Source organism: Armigeres subalbatus, chromosome 2 (assembly GCF_024139115.2).
Source record: "Armigeres subalbatus isolate Guangzhou_Male chromosome 2, GZ_Asu_2, whole genome shotgun sequence".
Taxonomy (NCBI): Eukaryota; Metazoa; Arthropoda; class Insecta; order Diptera; family Culicidae; genus Armigeres; species Armigeres subalbatus.
Window position 1 is genome coordinate 412,136,163 of NC_085140.1, and position 17,982 is coordinate 412,154,144.

Sequence of the window (17,982 nt, forward strand, 5' to 3'; positions counted from 1 at the left end):
TGGAGCTATTGCAAAAATCTATAACGGCTACACATATATCTTATATAGATATTTTTGGCAGTGAACTGTCCGACCGCCACTTGATGATTTTTCGCTAAGCCTCCAAAAGTAGAAATAAAATTTTCAGCATTGCCACCCACTCCTTCGTGCTGCTGTGTCCGCTCCGCTGCATCGAATGTCGAACCGCTCTCTGTGGAATCCCGATCAAAATGGCTCGCGCGCGCCGGAAAGCAGCTTTCTTGTATTTAATAAATTAAGCTCGTTAGCTCCGCCCCTTTGTGATCTGATATGGGTGTAAATATAATGTGCACTCATAACGATTAATGAAGGGGCGGGTCGGTGGTCAAAGGGCTGCCGGACATGGACACTGGTGCCAACGAGGCGGAACTCATAAACCGCTACAAGCTACAACCACTGGGTGTTTTCCCAATGAAGCGAAAGGAGGAAGCAACAAGGAAGTACCTTGACCGGCTCTATCTGGTACATTTTCGGAAGGGCACAGTAACGGCTGGTGCTCCGAGGGCAGTGCGTACAATTGGCAGGGTTGTCTGCCACTGGGAACCGTACCGCGGTTCGCAAACAGAAACTCAATGTCAGCGTTGTCTTGAGTTTGGGCATGGCACCAGGCACTGCAACTGTAAGCCTCGTTGTGCCAACTGTGCCCAAGGACATCTTACGGTGGACTGTCTACTGGAAGGTGCAATCGAATTTAAGTGTGCCAACTGCAAAGGCAATCATCGAGGTAACGATCGCTCGTGCCCGAAAAGACAGGAATACAGGGACATACGAAAGAAAGCATCCACGTCAAATCAGCCTGGAAGAAAGAAGGCCAAAGCACCGCCGCCACCAGCTATTAACGTGCAAAACTACCCCGCTCTACGCGCCAACGTCAGCAACGCCGTACCACCAGTTTCGCCGAACTGGGTGAAATCAAGAACCGCCTCCCCATCACGGCGCGCCCAAACGGAACCGGTACAGATGGACGAAATGTCATAACAGACAAGAGCAGATCCGTACCCTGGGTCGTTTTATCATCAGGTATGGCTGCTAAACCCATCAAAATTCTACTATGGAATGCCCGCTCTCTGGTAGGCAAACGTGAAGAACTAATCGAGTTCCTCAACTCAAACGACATTGACGTGGCCGCAATAACCGAAACGTACCTCAAGCCAAGCGTAAACTATGGACTTCCAGATCACATCGTCATCCGTCTGGATCGGATATCTGGCCGCAAAGGTGGTGGCGTTGCCATTGCCGTCCGTCGCGGCATCAAGTTCAACACTCTCCCCAGCTTCAACACATCCGTGATAGAAGCCGTCGGTATCGAGGTGACTACTGACCTGGGACCAGTGAAAATCATATCTGCCTACTGTCCGAAGCAATGCACCAAGGAGCTTAGTACCCGATTCAAGCAAGACCTCAGCAAGATGACGAGAATAAGAGGTAAATTTGTGTTGGCTGGAGACCTGAATGCAAAGCACGCAGACTGGAACAACACACGATCTAATGTCAACGGCCGGATGCTAGCGGAAGATGCACAAGCAGGGTACTACACTGTCTGTGCGCCGGACAACCCCACATACCCCACAAAATTTCTAAATTGCTCAAATCAAAACCAAAACCAATACCTCCTTTAAAAGTGAATGACACCCATCTAATTACTCCAGTAGAGAAAGCAAACGCAATTGCATCCCATTTCGCGTCATCTCATCAGCTTGGTCAAACAATGGGTAGCCCACTAGAAGACGAGGTCCTTAGGACGCTTGAAACAATAAGAACAACAAATTGCTACGTACCACAAGAAAAGAAAGTCACTCTAGATGAGGTAACTAGTGCTATCAAATCCACCAAGAACATGAAGGCTCCTGGAATAGATTGTATTTTCAATTTAGTTCTTAAAAATTTGAGCATCAGAGCATACGACTACTTGACCAAAATTTTGAACAGATGTTTGGATCTTCAGAATTATCCAAACTGCTGGAAGCTGGCAAAAATAGTTCCAATTGAAAAACCAGGCAAAGATCCAACCAGCCCTAATAGTTATCGCCCCATTAGCCTGCTTTCATCTGTAAGCAAATTATTTGAAAGGGTCATACTGAACCGTATACTAGAACATGCAGAACGCAATAGAATTATCCCGCCCGAGCAGTTTGGATTTCAGAAGGGACATTCAACTACCCAATAGCTTTTCCGAGTGGTGAAGGTTATTAAAGAAAATAAACGATATCACGATATCGAGAAGGCGTTTGATAACTTCTGGCATGACGGCCTTGTTTAAAAGCTTTATCGCTACAATTTTCCAACATACCTGGTAAAAATTCTCCAAAGCTACCTTTCAGACAGGTCATTCAGAGTTCACCTGAATGGAGTTTCGCCTGAGCGTTTAGATATTCCTGCCGGAGTCCCCCACGGTAGTCTACTGGGGCCGGTGCTATACAACATATATATCTCTGATGTTCCGGAGCTCCCAGAAGACGCCTGCCTGGCTCTCTACGCCGATGACTCGGCAATCTTAGTGGAAGGTAGACAAACAAGGCACACCACCCGTAAGCTACAATCGTACCTGAACATCTTCACCACCTGGCTTGAGACATGGAAGATTAAAGTCAACAATGCAAAAACGCAAGTCATAATTTTTCCGTACAAAAACTCGACGCGATTAGATCCTCCCCCAGACTGCTCGGTGATAATGGGTGGCAATATGATTGAGTGGTCCAACGACAAAAACAAAATTGCGATCTATAAAAGTGTAATTTTTCCGGCACTTAGTTATGCAGCTCCAGTATGGCAAATGAGTGCAAAAACCCATAAGAAGAAACTTCAGGTAATCCAAAATTAAATCCTAAAAATGATACTAAACCTCCCTTGGCATACAAACATGGCAGAAGTACATAGGCTAGGCGAGTTAGAACTACTCGAAGTAAAATTTGACAGAATGCTAACAAATTTCCAACAAAAATGTCGGGACTCAGAGTATGAGCTTCTAAATGCACTAGCCATGTAAATATACGAAAAGCAGTAGTGTTAAGTTAGCCTTAAGTAAAAATCAAACAAATATTATAAACAATTTAAAGGTGCTGCAAAAGCAAGATAAGCTAAAACAAGAAGAAAAACTATGTAAAGTGTCAAAGATGAAATAGTTTTATACAAGAACTAAATCACTTAAATGTAATAATATTATACCAAAAATGTAAAAACAAAAGAAAAGAAATCAATGTAGTTAAAAAAATGAAGGGGCGGGGCTAATGGAATTACTTCATTAGATATAAGAAAGCTGCTTTTCGGCGCGCGCGAGCCATTTCGATCGGGATTCCACAGACAACGGACCGTTCGGAAAATGACAAATTCTAAGAATCCAATGAAACTTTCTCGCAAGATTCTGAATTTGGTTATGAGATGTAGTTTATCTAAGATGCGTATTGTTGCGAGGAATGACAACAGAAATTTGACTCAAGACGAAGTTTCTTCATATTACAAAACATTATCTTTCGGCATCTGTCTGTCCGAGCGACGTTCACCGATGGGTGGTTGCTGTAGATAGTTTCCACTGAGGTGGCGTCTTCATTGATTTTATACAAAAGAAGGTTGATCCGACTATCCATAATAAACTTTCTTCAAAGTGCAAAACTCAATCGTAAATAGCGAATTTGATAGCGCGTCGGAGGGAGATGATGTGGTGCATTTTAATGGATGGAATCACTAACAGCAACCAAACTACCACGCCAAACCCGATGCCACCGTTTTGCCATTCCATTTTCGCAATTAACTCTTTCTTTTCGTAAAATGTTGGTCCTGAGAAGAACCAATTTTCTTTTCCCAATGTTCCTTTCCAACTGACACCACAATTTGTAATAAATTTTCAGCATCGGCACTGGCGGTGCGGGATCGCCACAGTGCTATTTTTATGGTCAACCTTTTCTTCATATGAAATTCTGGTTCGTTGAGGTTGAATGATCTGCAGCAACACATCGAGCACCACCACCAATGCGATGGATTTTCTTTGAAAATGTTATTAGCGCCTCCGTGATGCTGTATCCGCTCCGCTGCGATCGCTTTGATGCGTCTGCTCTGCATAAAATCTTGTTCAAACTGAGGATTAGATCCAAACCCGCAAGTGATTGATTTTTGATGTCTGTGCTAGTGATGCATGTACGTGATTGGTTGGTTGACCTATTTCTAAACTTTTATCAATTTTAGATAATAAATAGTTAAAAATAAGTATTTTCATATAAATACAAAGAAGCGTTGACTCATCCTTGATCGAATGGTCCAAAAAAATTGAAAATCCATCGAGAAACGGCTTAGATATTAAAGTTTAAAGTCTATCATATTTTCGTGACGGTCCCCGATTTTCGCAATCGTAAAGTGTACCCCAATATAGAAAACACAGACGTAGTCCTACGTCAAAAATACGATCCATTGTATCTTTCCATTATTAAATGAGAAAATGTTTGTAAGATTCGTGGGAAAGATGATAAAACTAAATATTCTTATACTAATTGAATCATTTATTTGTGAAATTATGAAGAAAATGGTGTATCGAACCACGAAAGGTTGATGCTTGAATCGCTTTTGCTTGAATCGTGTTTGGAAGCCGTAAGGTAGGCAATTATTTTTGGTATGTTCTGCGAATGAAAGCGATTATATCGTGATTCGAGAAAAGCATCATGAGGGCCCATTTACTACATGACGTTTTAGGTTGTGGGAAGGTTCTTGTCTGAGCGTTAAGGACTTTATAAATTTTAGAATCCTACCATACATGAAGCATTACTAGAGGCGTGGTGTGGGTTGAGTTTAGCGTTAAGTAATTTGCGAATGAAACTTAACCGCTGAGTGGATTAACCTGTTTTTACAAAAATTTACATCGGATATTCTATCTGCAGCTTTCGGTTATTTTCTCCAGTACGGGTTATTGGTGAGAATGTTTTGATTTGAGAGTTTCACCTATACTAACGTAGTGCTACAAATCGAACGCGCATGCCACCATTTGGCTACGGGTGCCCCCAGTATTGTCCAAAAAGTTTCGGTTAATTATGTCGCTATACTAATGGAAATTGTGAAATAAAAATGATAGCTGACATAGTGTGGTTGTTATCCATTCATCTGATGTGCGAAAGCAGGTATTTTCATTCAGAAAACTCTTTTATTGGGCAAAAGAAAAACTCTAACACAGCCAGCCTGCATAAGTCAACGAAACATAACTGCTAAAAAACCGAGCCAAAGTGATTTTTCACGCAAGATAATTGCTTTTAATAGTTTAAGAAGTGTATAAATCTAGAGTTATGAAGAAGATATATGTTTGATATACTTTTCTAAAGAAGCAGTGGTTAATATCTCCCTACAAATCGACGTATTATCGCTGAAATATTGATTAATTTGCGTGATGAGCCAATGTTACATCCAGGGCCAACATTACCACCGGTTACCCTATTACATGAAACTCTTTTTTTTTCGTTTCATCACTTTTACATCTCACTCACTTTTCGCGAGAATTATCGCAGAACAATTACAAAATTGTATGGCCGCGCCGGTATTCGAACCCAGAATAGTAACAATAATAGGTGTGGGGATGCGCTTACTCTAGCCACACCACCACGCTATCTGTATGAAAGCGTTAAGTTATTTGTTCCACATAAGCTACTACCATAATTTATAATGCCACGAGAAGACTCGAATACGAAAGAAAAAGAGCAAACCAGTGATTGGCGGCAATCGAAGTGAGCGAAAAATAGTTATCACTCTCCAGGCTATTTTTCTTTCCCGAAAAGCGATTTCTCCCCGAAAATTTTCATGAGGGAGCATCCTGTGCTCCTGATATTGAGTGAGCATTATGATCCTTGCTCCTAATAATTTCGCCGTCTGACACCCGCGTTGAAAAATGTGTTCCATGCGTGTGAGAATTCTCGAAGAAGCTTTCGCAGATATTCTTGGAGATTTTGGCTGAAATTCCAGTACGGTTAAAAAATTGCAAATTAATTTCCACTAAAAATGTTGCGAAATGTATGCATGAACTCTTAGAGAAATTTGTTACGAGAATAGAGGGAGAAATAACACACAAAAAATAAGCTAATTTTTGCTAAAGTTTACGCAAATTATTCTGCGAAATTTCCAAATAAATTTCTGCTGAAATTTCTGGAAATATTTCTCTGGAATTCCCGAAGAAATTTACGTTTGAAAATCAGGATTCTGACTGGCAAATCAACGGAGCTTGAGCAACCATGTTAGTTTTTGTATTATTTGTTTCTTGATACGAATTCAAATAATTGTTTCACAGAAGTTTTGTTTAAAACCGGAGCTGCATTGTCTAATTTCTTAATCTCTACGCAAGTTTGTCTTTTGATCAATAACTACAACAAAGTTGCATATATACTATAGTTTATTATTAAAAAAAATACTTCAGAATAAATTACGGTTTTGGCCGGTTTTTCTGTTATTTGCTAAGTTTTGTTGTATCAATTAGGATCAAATCTGACCTGAACATTATTTGTATATCAATGAATCTTGTGCTAAACTTTGTAAAGTTTGATCAACAAAAAAACAACTGACAATAACGGAATTAATCATGCAAAAACCATCATCTCATTTAAAAAGCTGTGGTTATTGAAATATTTTAGGCTGTTTAGATTTTGTTCACTTAGCTTCAGTACTTCTAGTGGTGAATAGCTTCAGTAACTCTAGATGGCCAGAGTAGTTGTAATACTAACTGCGGGTTGATTCCCGTAACACGGTAGATCACTTTGACGTAGTGTGTGGCGGTGTAAGATCTACCAAACAGAGCCCTATAGCTTAATTCATTTTTCTAGCTAGGGCAATAAGTTGTGGTAATTAAAGATTCATCGTATTTAGTCCCCGCTACCAACAGCAGTCTCAGAAATAAAACATTATTAATGTTATCTTGCAGACAGTTGCAAGACTCGAATTCCTCTTGTTTGAGGCTTTGTTAGACTGTATGCAGCGGAAACAACTTTTCAAGCAATTAGTTAAAAAAACCTCGGTACCCGGTCCTGGGCTGAACTGACTGCTGGAAAAATCGAGTTGGTTTAAATTCGTACTAACTCTTTTGAATTGGTGAACAATGGTAGTGAGAGGAACACACGGAAGTTCTTATCACTGAACAAATTCTCTTGCTTAAAAAGGGCCTTGTAGACAGAACAAAATCCCGGGTTTTCATTGTTTTACTGGTGATATTCTAGAAACAAGACAAGGATGTGGCTAGGGCTCCGATGCATGACCAAAAACAGTATCACTGTTCTGTTTTCTCAAGAAACGATTGATTTCCTATTGATAAGGGGCGCGCCTTCAATAGGATTGCTCTCTGTGAAGGGTCTAAATAACGGGACCTCGTCATGGTGCTCTTGAGAAAACCGATACTGCATTGCTTATCAATAGTAATGAAGTAATTCGACATACACTTAAACACTAAGGATACGGGTAACGCTACAATAGATCTAATAACAGGTCGCAGTGGCACACCCGAACAGGAAAAAAACTGCGGGTTACTTAGTATTTAGAGGAAACGCTAATAGAATATTTGAAAAGCAGGCCAAGTTCCAGTTGAAATGTATAATGAAGAATGAGAATATTATTTTCAAAAACGTACTTGAAAAGAAGACGTTTTGTAAATTGTGATAAAAAATATTGATATTTCACGTGTATTTGGATGCGCGGATTTGGCGCGGAATGGTTTTGATGTCGCGCGAATATGGCGCGGATTTGATTTTAATCGGCACGGATTAGTCGCGAAAAATATTTCAGGATCTCCGTAACAACCCTGCATGTTGGATTTTTTTTACAATTTTGCATAAGAACCGGCCAAAATTGTATAAGAACTGAGCATATGCAAAACTGTTAGATTCTTACACAAAAAAAGTGAGTTTCTTATAAAGACATTGTAAAAAAAGCTATTTTATTAAAAGGCAGATGTGGCCTTATTGTTGATAACTCAATAATGCTCGACCAACAAGCATTGGAAGTTGATTATGAGCTTATTTCATTGAAAATAAGCTTCTTTTGCTAAGAAACTATTCAGTATAAATTATGTGTTGGGCGAGCTCGAGATGAATCGGTCTAGGGCCGAAAATCTCGCCGAGATAATAAAAATAATAATAATGTCTTGGGCGACTCGAGTCATACCTAGTCAGTTTAAAATTCAGGCAGTATAAAAGTCGTGTATAATATTTATTTGAGAGTTAAAATATCGATGATGAGCCGTAATAAAATTATTTCAATTCAATCGTTGTTATGTACGACATCGCAGAGGTGAACCAGCCAAGGGCTGAAAGCCTCTTTAATAAAGAAAAAGACATATTCAATAATAATACATAGTTCGTAATGCTCAGCACAACGAACTTTCTAGCAAAGCGTTTTCAGATTAAAATGATAATCTTAATTGCACGAGCAGACAAAAACTAAAAAAATGCTATGGGTTATTTTACATAATCGTCAATGTGCAATTAAAAAAAATCCTTGTTCAAACAAAGGGATCTTCAGTCTCTTGACTGCTCACCATGCACCTGCGACGCCCTGCGGCTCGTTTCGTGTCTCCGAAATGTGAACTATCATTTTTTCTGTCGACAACCATAAACAGGTACGGAACAAACCACCGATCGCTTTTTTTCGAAAACAACATTAGTTGGACAATGAAGACTGGGCGGGGCAGCCACTTGAAACGAGACAGTAGAGTAGTGCCGGTCAATGGGGGTTTTCCCCCAGCAGAATTTCATTCATAAATTTCAAAGCGTCGTCGTCCTGCCGATGCCGGCAAATGATTTTTAAGACTCGGGGACTTCCTACCTATCCGACCATAACGATTATTATTGTTTAGACTCATAAACGTCCGCCGGCCATCAGTAGTGGCAGATGCCGTGCTGAGTAGTTTGTTTTCTCGTAGTTCGCTTTTAATAACATTCATTCATTTTGGCAATTCCGGAAGTTGCTTCCGGCGCCACCAAGAAATCATTTGACTGGGGAATTCTGGTGGATAAATAAGTTTTTGTCAGACAGAACTTTTGGTCGCCGAGTCTAGAACCGGCCACTTGAGAAATATTTTTCAAATTTGTTTTAATAAATAACAGTGTTTCATTGTGCCTTCGGAATCAAGTAACAAGCTCAGCGACATCTATGAAAACCTTGGCGTATGTATCGGTTTTATGGATGTCAGAGCCTTGTTGATAGTTGGTTGTAAGCGCCACGCAAAAAATGCCAGTAGCAATAGGTATATAATCTTCAATTGTTTGTCCAATGAAAATAATGATGATGAATGGACACTTGAAAGGGAAGTCCCATTCATAACTGATGAACGGTGTGTTACCTGTTTTACTACAGCTACAGGTAAGACTCTTCGATCTTATAAAGCCCCTGCGTTTCATTGAAGCTTATTCATTCATTCATTTAAATCGGAACAGATACAACATATTCAACCATGGGAGCTAATACGAGTTGCAACGATGATAAGGAAACCGCGAAAAAACTAATTGTGGCCTGTATTGCTGGGCAAAACGGAGAATATACTAAAATAGAGGAGTGTTGTTCGTCGAAGGATAGTTCATCGAAAAGCCGCAAACTGCGCAACAGTTTTGAAGTGAAAAAGAAGATTCTTGCGCGAATCAGCAAGATCAAACGATCAGAAGAAAGTTTTCATATGGAACGGAAAATCCTGAAGCAGAACAAAAACGTTCCCATAGGACGCAGTTCAAGTCCAACACGTGACTCCGATAATGACTGTGCTCACGTTCACGAGGAATCTTTCAGCGAGACCATCGAAATCAACGAAGATGATTTGCTAATGTATCCACAGTGGAAGAGTTACCTAGAACAAGTGGAAGTGATACCAACGGAATGTCCAATCATACCAGAGGCAATCTCTGCGGGAAGTACTCCCCATTGGTTTCCAACTGTCACACCAAGCGAACCTCAACCACCGGCATCACCAATCGCACGCAGCAATCCCAATCAAAAACGATCATCCTGTGCAGACAGGCGAACGACAGAAGTTTTCTATCATCTTACAGTGCTGAACGAGTTGGATAACGATCTGGAGGTCACCCCAGAACAACGACCAACACCGTATCAATTGTACATGCAGCATCAGATGGGTGAGCAAAAGTCACGTATCATCGTCTGGATGCCATCGAAATCGAAACAGCAATGCTCTGGCCAGAATCGGGAAACTCCAAATTCTCGACCCTCAACTCCAGTTATAAGAGATTTGAAAGCGAAAAGCACTGCAAGTCCAGACGTTAAGACATATAGGAGAAGTAAGTGTTGAGGGTTTCTGTAGATGTAAAATATTGAAGGGAATTCCGTGAATTTCCCCCGTGGGAGTGATTTGTTAAACCATTGTGTAGTATTTGTTTTGTACAGGTTAAATTGTTATTATTTATGTTCCAAATTTTAATTTATGCAATAAAATATTTTATGATAGAAACTAATTATGTTTTTTGGGATGACAATTATTCAATCCTTGCGTCTTTTCCTGATTCAGGATCTTAACATTGTTTTATCAGGACTATCTGAAATGTCTAGGAGGTGTGAATGACTCAACCTAAATAATAAGAATTAGCATTCACTAGCATTTGAAATGTTCCCGAGCAGTCGAAACAATAACTGCACTTTTCTCTCAGGATAAGGACACAGGTCCATCCTTTGAAAGGCACGAAATAAATTCTTACCATAGCGTTTTTTCTGTTCTAATATATCAACTAGGCCACAATCAAAAATTCTACTTTTAACCGCGAGTAGAACTCATAGTTGAAGGACTCAAACGCAAAAAAAAAATTTATAAACATCGTACAAACTATATCAACATATTGCCGCAAGGCGCAAAGCTCGAAAATCAAAGCACTTTTTCTATAGCCAACTCAATTTTGGCCAAAATGTCACATACAGTGAGTCTAAAAAGTATTCGTCTAGTTGTGTGTTTTCTAGAAAATGTCAAAGATAGAATCTAGTAAGTTCACAAAAATTAAACTATTGATTACATTGTGTAGCTGAATAACCATTTCATCTTTATTATTTAAAATCGAACAGAAAAACAAAACAATAACAAAAATAAGTGTAACAAAACATAACAATTCATGAAATATGGGCTCGAAAAGTATAGACGAATACTTAGGTTTTCCGCACTTTTCAAACGGAAACAAGAGTTGTAACATGGAATTCAATATTTAGTTGGATTCCGGTGTATCTCTGACGGTTTGTAGTCTTTGTGACATAGAACTGACTAAATTAGCCGTGACGGGGGACGGGATTTTCCCCCATCCTTCATTCAATGTTATTTTCAATGCGTTGTTGTTGGTAATGTGACTTTTACGAATTTTGTCGTTCAGCACCATTCAAAATTGCTCAACTGGTTTCATATCTGGGCTCTGTGGAGGCGTTTTGAATTGATTGGGGTATTGTAGAGTAGCTACAGCATGGTATTTTGGGCTGTGTGATTGGGATAATTATCATTCCGAACGATTTATGTTCCTTGTAAGCCTAATTTCTCAGCTATGGCGTTCACATTTTCCTTCAAAATCTATCCATAATTCCTTGAAAAATATGAAACTTTCCCACACCGGTTGCGCTCATGCACCTCGCAGATCATTACGGAGCCCCCACCATGCTGTACTGCTGAAAAGAGGTTCTGCTGCTGCATCTCAGTATTCATTTTCCGCCATATCATACATCGGCCATTTGATCCAAATGTGCTGTACTTGCTTTCGTCAGATAATATGACTTGATTTCGAAAGTACTCCTTCTTCCAGCGATATGTTAATTTTAAATTTCTTCCGTGATACTCGCCCATTATACCCATACTTTCCACAGGTATTTCTGTTTATATTAATTCATACCTTAGCACCTATTCTCTCCAACTCACTTGGCTACATGGGTGCACTCGTTTTAAAGTTTTTATTTTGACATTTCGCATAATAAATCGCTCATCGGGATCAGTTTACCCTTGCGGACGACCACTCCGTTATTTGTTTTGAAAGGTTTTTGTGGCGGTATTGCGATCAATCGCCAATTGAATGGTCGAATGTGGTCTACCCATAATTCATGCAAACTCGTAAGTCAACTTGTGTCAATTATGTAGGCCCAAAGTGAGTTTTCCTTCATTGGGACTCATCTCTTTACCTTTTCGACCCATGGTGTCAAGATCAATCAAAACAATAACATTGTTTAATATGTCATTGAGTATTGAAAAAATGTTGCTAGACACCACTAGAGTGTGCTACTGTCACTACATGCAAATTAAACTATTATACTCGTGTTTCACGCGAATACTTTTTAAATAGACGAATACTTTTTGAGCAAGCGAAATTAAGGGAATTTAGATGTTTGCTACATGACAAAAAAAATAATTAAAATTTCTATTTGTTTTTGAATAATAATCATGTACTGATAAGTATTCTATCACATTTAGAAGAAAGTTTTATGATATCGCTTCTATCACGCCTAAGTTTTATATTTTACTAAAAAATATGCAGCTAGACGAATACTTTTTGGACCTGTACACCCCTCTGCATCGAATTCTCTCAGTTTTGAGTAGTCCCGCTTTTGACGGAAATTGAATAAATTGTCCATGGGGGAAAAGAAAGGGCAATACAATTTTACTCAGTCATTGATAATTTTAAAAAAATCTTCCATTTATCTCGCACAATACTCAATATTTTATATAATCAATTGATCCAATAATAGAAAATAAAAATGTAGATTTCAAAATTTCACTTTGACATTTTTGGACATTTCCATTTTGTGGTTCCGTTGTGGGCACCCTTTAAAACTTAGCTAAAAATAAAGAAGCATGAATAAAAGCAAAATAGCCAGGAGACACTAAAAAACTCAAATCAATCCACCTGGCAGTGATGATGCCTCCCTCGGTGCATTAAAGAGGATGTTGAAAAAAATCACATGAGGAAGGTCTAAAATAGCACTTTAGGTAAATGGGTTTCAATTTTTCATTGATTTATGTTTTAATGGTATGCATCACAGTCAAAAAAATCCTGAATCATCACCCTAGCGGTAATAGTGCCTTTCTCGTTCATTACAAAAAATAATAATTTGACCATAAATTTTGATCCCATAGTTTGATCTGACCAATAATGGGGACGGGTTCCCCGTCGAATGCAACTTGTTGCAAGCAAATTGGTCAACGCTTTGTTCCAAAAGGTGTTCGTATAATAACTAGGCATGCCCAATAGATCTGTTCACCATTTTCAAAAGTATTCCAGATTCAAAGTGCCACCCCTCTATTTCAATGAGTATCTTAAATGGAGTCTCCTGACCAATTTTCAGCCAAATCCATGGAGATTTAGAGGTGCATCAAACGAGATTTGTGATTTTTTAGACTTTTTCATAGAAATGTCGTCTGAATGCATCAATTTAACTCCACATAGTAGAAGCATTAGTCGTGAATAGCTTCTTTAGACTATTACCTACCACTTTGTCATTGATACTAGGATGTTTAGAGGGCTTATTCTATGACTTTTTAGTAGATTTAGCTGAAAAAAATGGCTAAAAACCAGAAAAATAATTTTAGGTGCTTCTGGGGGTAGTATAAATTTTTAATATGTGCCCAATTCAATTATTCCGTTTATTTCCTTCAAGTGTTGCGGAAGTTTCGTCCATACATCACTTTAATCTGAAAAATAAGCTTCGGCATGTAATAATGCAGTTTTCATGAAATACTCAACATTTGAATAGGGTAGTCAAGCAAGACCATTCCCCCCATGCTAAAACAAAGTTGACCATGATTTATGAGCAATGTCATCCAGTATGCTCGACCTACTGGTATGGAACTAGAGTGGGCTATGTGGTAGTGTCAGGGCCTACAGATCAAGAGGTCCACGGTTCGAGGCGCCTAGCAGTTAAAGATATTTTATTTATCAAGCCGCAGGTGGCTAATTCCATGTTGTCGATAATCTGTCGCGTTCGAAAACTTACTTTAAATTGAGCGTGATAAAGATTAAAAAACATTCTGATTTATTGTTTATCTTCTCCTTAGTTATTGTACCACACTCATGGCACAATCAAAACCGGATCGATCCTTACTTCACAATGAATTATTGGCAGTGGCTGGTTTTCTACCCGCCGCTGCCACCATCCAGCCGCTATCGTATATGCGCAAATAGCCAGCATAAATGGCGAAACACAAACGTGGGTTTTCTCGAAAAGGGTAACTTTATCGGGAAAAATATTTGGTACCGGTTATGCAGGAAGGTATCCGCTACTACGCTTACCAAATACTTTTTCGATTAGGGTTTTGAATTTCGAGAATTTTGCTATACTGATTACAGAGTGTGCCACTGTAAGCACGCTCAAAGCAGACGATTCATTGGTGACTGCAATGATGGACATGAACTTATTATAATCTTAATAATTGAAGGTTGTTAACTAGAAGGAGGCTTAACTAGGAGGAGGGTATAGAATCAATCACATTCAAATGTAGTTAAAGACCCCGAAAGGTCATTAAAAACATGGCATTTTTCATAAGATTTGACAAGAAAAAATCTTTATCTACTCGGCGCCTCGAACCGTGGACCTCTTGATCTGCAGGCCCTGACACTACCACATAGCCCACTCTAGTTCCATACCAGTAGGTCGAGCATACTGGATGACATTGCTCATAAATCATGGTCAACTTTGTTTTAGCATGGGGGGAATGGTCTTGCTTGACTACCCTATTCAAATGTTGAGTATTTCATGAAAACTGCATTATTACATGCCGAAGCTTATTTTTCAGAATAAAGTGATGTATGGACGAAACTTCCGCAACACTTGAAGGAAATAAACGGAATAATTGAATTGGGCACATATTAAAAATTTATACTACCCCCAGAAGCACCTAAAATTATTTTTCTGGTTTTTAGCCATTTTTTTCAGCTAAATCTACTAAAAATTCATAGAATAAGCTCTCTAAACATCCTAGTATCAATGACAAAGTGGTAGGTAATAGTCTAAAGAAGCTATTCACGACTAATGCTTCTACTATGTGGAGTTGAATTGATGCATTCAGACGACATTTCTATGAAAAAGTCTAAAAAATCACAAATCTCGCTTGATGCACCTCGCAATCTCCATGGATTTGGCTGAAAATTGGAGACTCTATTTAAGATACTCATTGAAATAGAGGGGTGGCACTTTGAATTTGGAATACTTTTTAAAATGGTGAACAGGTCTAATGCCCAAGGAACAAACATATTAAATAAACTCATAATTTCAATCAATTATGTCTAAATAATTATAAAAATTGCATAAACGTAATTAAAACGAAGTTAAGGGACAACTAAAATGATATTGAATGATTTATCAATAAAATTAGGGTGCCCACAATCGAATTTCGCAGCCTTTTTGGAACGTGAAGAAAAAAAAATCGCGCTTAAATTTTGATGGCAATCGATGGCAATCACTTTTTGAATTAAATCACTTCAATTTATGACACTTTGAAAAATGCAAAAAAAAAAACTTTCGTGTTGTTTTTCTTGTACAAAAAATGTAATTGTTTTTAGTTCAAAGTAGTTTTAGTTTTATATTGAGCACAAAACATCATGCTACTCATTTCATTTATTTAGTTTACATCTAAACAGATAACACTGAATCAACAATTTGACGCCACAATACACGGTTCGAGGCCGCATCTCTCCATCGTCGAATGCGCCCCACGCTCGCCAAGTCGTTTTGCACCTGGTCTGCCCACCATCGGGAGCGAACACCATCTTTGCAGAGTTGCTGTCCGGCATTCTTGCAAGATGCCCTGCCCATCGTACCCTTCCGGCTTTAGATGCCTTCACACCGTCTTCTTGCACACCGCCAAAGATGGTCCTAAGCACCCGTCTCTTGAATACTCCGAATGCTTGCAAGTCCTCCTCCAGCGTTGTCCATGTTTCATTGTTTCATGTCCGTAAAGGACTACCGGTCTTATCAGCGTCTTGTACATGACACATTTGGTGCGGTGGCGAATCGTTTTTGACCGCAGTTTCTTCTGGAGCCTGTAATAGGCCCGACTTCCACAGATTTCACGACTAACATTGTTATCAGCCGTTAGCAAGGATCCAAGGTAGACGAATTCCTCGACCACCTCGAAGGTACCTCCGTCTATCGTAACACTGCTTCCCAGGCGGGCCCTGTCGCGCTCGGTTCCGCCCACAAGCATGTACTTTGTCTTCGATGCATCCACCACCAGTCCAACTTTTGTTGCTTCACGTTCAAGCGGGTGTACAGTTTTGCCACCTTTGCAAATGTTCGGCCGACAATGTCCATGTCATCCGCCAAACAAATAAATTGACTGGATCTGTTGAAAATCGTACCCCAGCTGTTACACCCGGCTCTCCGCATGACAGCTTCTAGCGCAATGTTGAACAACAGGCACGAAAGTCCATCACCTTGTCTTAGTCCCCGGCGCGATTCGAACGACATGGAGTGTTCGGCCGAAATCTTCACACAGTTTTGCACACCATCCACCGTTGGTTTGATCAGTCTGGTAAGCCTCCCAGGGAAGCTGTTCTCGTTCATAATTTTCCATAGCTCTACGCGGTCTATACTGTCGTATGCCGCCTGGAAGTCAATGAACAGATGGAGTGTTGGGACCTGGTATTCACGGCATTTTTTGAATGATTTGCCGTACAGTAAAGATCTGGTCCGTTTTCGAGCAACTGTATTCTAGCAGTCCTCAAGAGGGGCCCCATCGAGCTCACCCTCTTCCGGCAACGCTGCCTCGAGATGCTGCGCGTATGCAGTGGCGACATCAGGTTGCTTCAGTCGCTCTAGGTCGTACCGCGGCGGTCGTCGGTACCGAACATTGTTGATGACGGATAGTTTTGGGCGCAGTTTAACCATCACCAGATAGTGGTCAGAGTCGATGTTAGCGCCACGATATGTCCTGACGTCGATAATGACGGAGAAGTGCCGTCCATCAATCAGAACGTGGTCGAATAGTGATTCTGTCTGCAGTGGTGATCTCCAGGTGTACCGATACGGAAGGCTGTGTTGGAAGTAGGTGCTGCGAATGGCCATATTCTTGGAGACAGCGAAATCAATTAGTCGTAGGCCGTTTTCGTTCGTCAGCCGGTGTGCGCTGAACTTCCCAATAGTCGGTCTAAACTCCTCCTCATGGCCAACCTGAGCGTTCAAATCTCCTATGATGATTTTGACGTCGTGGCTTGGGCAGCTATCGTACTCACGTTCCAGCTGCGCGTAGAATGCGTCCTTATTATCATCAGTGCTTCCAGAGTGTGGGCTATGGACGTTGATTATGCTGAAGTTGAAGAACCGGCCTTTGATCCTCAACCTGCACATTCTCTCGTTGATCGGCCACCACCCGATCACGCGCCTTTGCATGTCGCCCATCACTATGAAAGCTGTTCCCAGCTCGTGTGTGTTGCCGTAGCTCTGGTAGATGGTATGATTACCTCTTTACCACGTTCAAACCATTGATCCCTTTCATCAAAAATCCTGCAGCGCTACGATGCCGAATCCACGGTCCTTGAGCACATCGGCGAGTATGCGTGTGCTTCCGATGAAGTTGAGAGATTTGCAGATGAGATAATGGATGGGAATTGCTAAGCTTATATAATTCGGATTTCTGAATATCGCTCCAATCATTGACATGCGATCTGATCCTTTCTTAACAAAAAGAGAGGTCGAACAATCCAAAAAGACTTTCTGTTTGGTAGCTGATATTGCCGAGGATGACCAAAACGTGGCATTCCCAACCTAGATAATCCTTCAGCAGCAAGTTAACACACCACCAGAGAACAGCGCGCAAAGAAAAGATTAAAACTGCGAGACACTCGAGGTTGCCGATGAAGCAGATTACCACCACCCTAGGATAAGGAGTCATACAAAGTGGCAGGAATTCCAGGATTCTAGTCCTCGCGGAGAAGCCAGAACCGCGGGAACCCTATCATGGCATTTTCTGTCTATTTTATTAGTGTTTTTGTTTTTGTTCAAAAATTTTAATTTGACAATTTTTATCCAAAATAACTGGCGAAGCCCTCACAA